At 46.0% G+C, this 5162-nt stretch overlaps 1 long non-coding RNA gene across 4 annotated transcripts; it reads left to right on the top strand.

The window, feature by feature from the left end:
• Positions 1–399: 399 nt before the first annotated feature.
• Positions 400–3265, top strand: LOC127022222 (uncharacterized). 4 transcript variants are annotated; one of them, XR_007767319.1, is made up of 4 exons: positions 400–484; positions 657–798; positions 1307–1429; positions 3224–3265. It is a non-coding gene; the product is annotated as an uncharacterized LOC127022222 (long non-coding RNA). The 4 variants fall into 4 exon arrangements; XR_007767316.1 differs by lacking the exon at positions 3224–3265 and adding an exon at positions 2147–2301; XR_007767317.1 differs by lacking the exon at positions 3224–3265 and adding an exon at positions 2147–2301 and having other exon boundaries at positions 400–548.
• The last annotated feature ends 1897 nt before the right edge of the window (positions 3266–5162 follow it).

The following is a 5162-nucleotide window of genomic DNA, read 5'->3' as shown; positions in this document are numbered from 1 at the left end:
CAATATTGTTATTGCGTTTAACAAATTACTTTCTTACATAACTTAGCAGGACATCTATCTTTGTCTATCTACGCCCCGGAAAAATTAAGTTCAATTCCCTACCCGGTCACGTTGCTGATGCAGCGTAGATGTAGTTGTAGAAAAAGAGCAGGTATCGTCATTTCCGGTAAGGGTCGCTTTCTCTGTTCAGCGCTTTGCACGCTGTAAACTTCAGGCACATGAGAAAACTCCCTGCTGCTCCTCTGGCTGCCTTTGTCTTCTGGTGGTTGGCCCCTCCCCTTTCCCAGGGGATTGTGGGAAGGGGGTGTGGGCGGGGCCCGGGGTATATGAGCCACAGCCGCTCATCAGGGAGCTCATTCTGCTCCAGGGTTTCTTTGGTGTTGGTGCTCTGCTGTTTCTTCAGTTGATGGTAGTTTTTTGAGTTGTCTAAGCTGTCTGGGCAGATGTGTGTTGGCATTTAGAGAAGTGGAGGTGTCTGTTTGAGGTAAGAGCACTGGGACCAGTCAAAGTTCAGCAGCACACATAGTAGAAAGTATGCTTGTATGCAGGTGTGGTTTGTGTTTTTTTTTTTTTCCCCTGGTCAGTAGTTTTGTATTGAGTGTTCAGGGGTGGCAAGATAGTTTAATAGTATGCATTTTTTTTTTTTATTGTTCTAGGTGCCTTGTGTTTTTCTGGAATTCCTGACTCTATTGAAGATGGAACCTTGTTTTCTTCCCTGGTTTTGCTGTATACTGTGTGAGCTGCTGATATTCTCTCTCTTAACAGGACTGATGGTGAGATCATCTAGCAGGGCTTAGGGTGAGCATCTTGCATGTGCCTGTGTATGGAGTTTTGGCATTTTTCAAGGAAAGCAGCAGGGACCTAAGGCATAGTGTCTTTCAGGGTATGGGATGGCTCATCGCCTTTCCCCATTGCCCACAGAGAACCGTGTTGTCCCTAGAACCTTTGCAGCTTGCGGCAGGCCCCTCATAGATTATAAGCATCAGGAGTTCACTTGTGTTGTGGGCTTGTAGCAGAGCCCAGCATCTGTGGGAAGGTGTAAGATAGGAGGTGGCTGCAGAATGCAGGGTGCAGCTCAGAACAGCTCCTGAGGAGTGGCCAATGCAGGGGGGTTCAGGGGTGCAAATACAGGGCAGGAGCTGTCAGGAAGCAGTGGGGTTCCTTCCCGGACAGTTCAGGAGGTGAGAAGGGGTTTGTAAAGTTTTGAGACTGGGGGATGGTTGGGAAAGGGAGGAGGGTTCATTGGCCTTTCTCAGATTGGTTTTGCAGTTGGATTTGGACGTCGATGAGGTCTGTTCTGTTTTAGTCTTCCCCACAGCTGACGGGAGGTACAACAGAGTCACAAGAGACGCGGCGTAAACAGTCTGGGCCTCCGCATCTCAGTATGCGGGGCTCAATGTCAGATGAGTCTCATCTCGTAAGGCATTAGGTATGTAAAAATATACCCCCCAGAACTCTGAGGTCTCCGCTTCTCCGTGCCTTTTACTTACTTTGTTCCCCGACTTAATTTTTGCATCCGTCCCGATGTCACAGGCATTGTTACTTAGAAGCATTGACTAGGCACTTATTTCCAGCGTGGGTTTGTGTCGCCATCTTCCCTGGAATTTCTTGGAGACGAGGGTGTGTATTATTTGTGCTTGTAACAATCTGCAGCCAGGGGTCGTCTTTTATCACAGTCCCGGGCACGCAAGCTTTTTCTGTTATTCCAGTTTTGCCTTTTTCCTTAAGTGTCCAATGAGGTTTTGCTCTAGTATCAGTCACGGCAGTTATGTTCTCTTGTGCTTAGCACCGGTTTCTGTAGTCGTAAGGTGTCCATTTTAGATTTTTGAGTCACCATGTCACGCCATCGTGGCCTTTCCATTGGCCGACCGCCGCCGTTATTCCCTAAGGGGCTTTGTAGGTGAGGAGGTAGTTTGTGTCGCTTGTTTTCTGTGTGCTATACCCTATGTTACTCAGGTCTTGCTGTTCCCATTGGGTTCTTCTGTGTTAGGCGAGCACATTGGTAGCCACACCGAGGGTCTCGTGTGCCTCAGCCCATCAGCATAATGCTAACCGAGCGCTTCCTTTCTTGTGTTAGAGGCTCAACGCACAGATCTGTCTTGTGTGTGTTGTATCTGAGAAATTTACGGACGGTCTTCTCTCGCAGCAGTGATCCAGGATGTGTCGGCATATCCGCTGTCGAGCGGTCTGTTTTTGGGGAACCCTTTTCTGGGACTACTTCTCATTCAAAGAACTTGCATTTTTATTAACTTCTCATCAGAGTGGATCTTCAGCGATGATGTACTTGGCAGTAGAAGTCACCAGCAGCAAGATTTTTCACTCTTTAAAAAAAAAAAAAAAAAGAGAAAATTTACTTCCTTCCAGAGACCCAAGCACAACATGTCTTCCAAAAGTCAATGGCATTGCTGGTCTTTGGGTTCTCAGTTGTAACAGTTGAGATATCATAAAAACATGTTCCTTTCCATGCTTCAGTACAGCCAAGAGCATTAAAATCTGCCAGTCCTTTTTGGTAGCCTTATGTATTGCAGCACTGGGGATTTGATTTTTTTTTTTTCTTTTTCAGAAGATTCCTTATATAGTTTTACTTCTATCTCGCTGGTTTTTCTATCGTAAATGAAATGTTAAAAAAACTTAAATTGTATAACCTGCAAATTGACTTGCATTGTTTAAACTGTAACTGCCAAATAGCTATAGCATATAACTTATTAGGTGTGCTTAAGCAGTTAGGTATTTTGTCTAAATCTTGAAAAAGACAGGCAACTGAATGTTATGGGGGTTTTTCCTGATATTTTGATGGAGTGCTCTGAAGTCCTTTATTTCTGTCTCGCTTTCAATGGTGCATTTCCCTGGCAGTTCAGTAGCATCTCTCTTGGGCAGTGCAGCTGGCCAGATGTCCATCCTAATCATGTAACACAAAAAAAACCCCTAGTCAACTTATAGCTGTGTATGTTGGAGACAGGTAATTTAATGGTATCAATTCACAGCTATGCAAGTTAAACTAATGCAACAGGAAAATCAACTGCTTTTATCGTATAGGTATTGTTATTGGATGTATATAAAAATATGCACGCCTTTTTAGTATAAAGTGAATTACTGAGATTTATTCTTTCTTTTTTAGTTTACTCTTTAAAGTTTTATGCTTCACTTCCAATTTTGTTGACCCAGCAAGCCAGACGTGTTATTTTAGTAGGCTGAAATACAGTTTGGGATTTTTGTTTTTCAGATGTGGTGGTGTAAGCATCTCGCGATGCTCAATAGATTCCCCCCCAGCCCAGCTTTGCCTGCCGGTGGCTAAGAAGACTCACCGTAAGGGGCCGGCCCTGTGCCTGGAGGCTCCTGGCTCTGTCTGCAGCGGGTGCCCCGCAGGTGCGCAGCAAGGGCTGTGTTGGGGGGGAGAGTCCAGGGCCGAGAGGGACCGGGGGCGTTTGTTGCCCTGGGGAGCCCCTCCCAGCGTGGGAACGGAGGGGCAACATCCCAGAGCAGAGCCTGAGCAAGGGATGTGGCGCCATCCCCTGTCACGCTCCCCTTTGCCCCCCCCCCCGCCTCGTGGGCCGGTTGCCAGCCTGCAGGACAGGGGCTGGGGGGGCTGCAACTGTTTGGGGGGAGCACTCCCCCTTTAGCTTCCTAGCAGAGCCACCCTTTTGGGGGGGTGTGTATACATATGTCAATGACAGTCTTAAAGTAACGAGCTGCTGGTTGGGGCTGTTTCCCTCATTTTGTGCCTTTTTTGGGGGTGAATAAAAAGGGGAGGATTGGGGAGGTGTGGGGAGGTGATGATGTCATTTGGGGCAGCAGTGTCAGCGGGGGGGGCAATGATGTGGCAGAGGAGCAGGTGAGTGGTGGATGGGGGTGGGTCACAGCCCCAAAATGCCTGAGAATTGGTGGATGGGGGGTTTAAAAAACAATAGAAACTGTAAATATGGGTGTGAGGTGTTTGAAATAGAGAAAAAGATCTCGGGTTTATAGATATTGAAAAATAATATTGTTTTATATATAAAAAAGGATTTCAAAATAGAAACCTCTATCTACTGTATCATATAAAGGATTATAGAATATAAAAAAATTCTGACTAGAGATATATATGTAGGGGTTTAAAATACAAAAATAACTTGTGTGTATATATAAATTAAAAAATAAAGGACTTTAAAAATGCAAAAAAGATATATTTTATATACGAAGGAATTTAAAATAGAAAGAAGTCTGACTAGGTAGAGCTATCCACACTACACTATGTAACACTTAGTAAGTCTAAGCGGAGATGTCTGAAAAGATGCTAAAGTGTCAAAATACCTAATAGGTCTAAAGATAAATAGTCTAAATAGATGGTCTGTATGCTTAAGGGAAATAGGTAAGTGTAAACAGAGATAATATGTAAGTCTAAATAGATATTCTATATAATAAGTGGAAACAGAGATATGTGTAAGTAGAGATAATATGTCTATGTCTAAATAGATATTCTATATAATACATGGAAATAGATATATGTGCAAATATGTGTGTGTCTCAATAGATGTTCTAGACCATGTGTTGCAGGTCATCCCAGGTGAGTTATCTGCTATGGATTATCCCAGGTGGACCCCCTGGTGCAGGTCATCCCAAAGCATGTCCCCCCTGCCATGTCTGCGGGGGGCTCCCGCCCCCCTCTGGCCCCTGTGTCCATGGGTGGCCCCCCCCCAGTCCTGTGTCCGTGGGTGGCTCATGCCCGTTGCCATGTGTGGCTCATGACCCATGTGAATTTTTCCCCACGTGAGTTCCCCACCGCCCCTGAGCTACTCTGCCACCGGACCCGTGGGTGCTGCCTGCACCCGCCATCTCTGGATGTTTCTCCATTTCTGCCCCGCTCCCTGTCCATTTTCTCTTAGCTTTTCTGTCCTCCATCGTCCCCCTTTTTGCTTGTATATCTGCATAACACTGCCTGTCTCATTGTTTCTTGCTATATCCCCCTGCCTAGTTCGCTGTCCCATTATTCCCCTCTGTCCTGATCCCTGGCCTCTTTTCTCATCCTGCAGTCCATCACAGCCATGGAGTGCACAACCGAGCGAGGCTGCGTGTCTAGGAAGTTTCATCTCGTAAGAGCTGTGAGACACCCACGTATTCTCTCAGGTGGAGGACAGCCAAGTGACCAGAGTTACAGAAGAGGGAGGAGAGCAGGAGAAAGAAGG

Source organism: Gymnogyps californianus, chromosome 15, assembly GCF_018139145.2.
Source record: "Gymnogyps californianus isolate 813 chromosome 15, ASM1813914v2, whole genome shotgun sequence".
NCBI classification, from domain to species: domain Eukaryota; kingdom Metazoa; phylum Chordata; class Aves; order Accipitriformes; family Cathartidae; genus Gymnogyps; species Gymnogyps californianus.
Note: the sequence above shows the minus strand (reverse complement) of the source record. Positions and strands in the feature narration are given on the sequence as shown.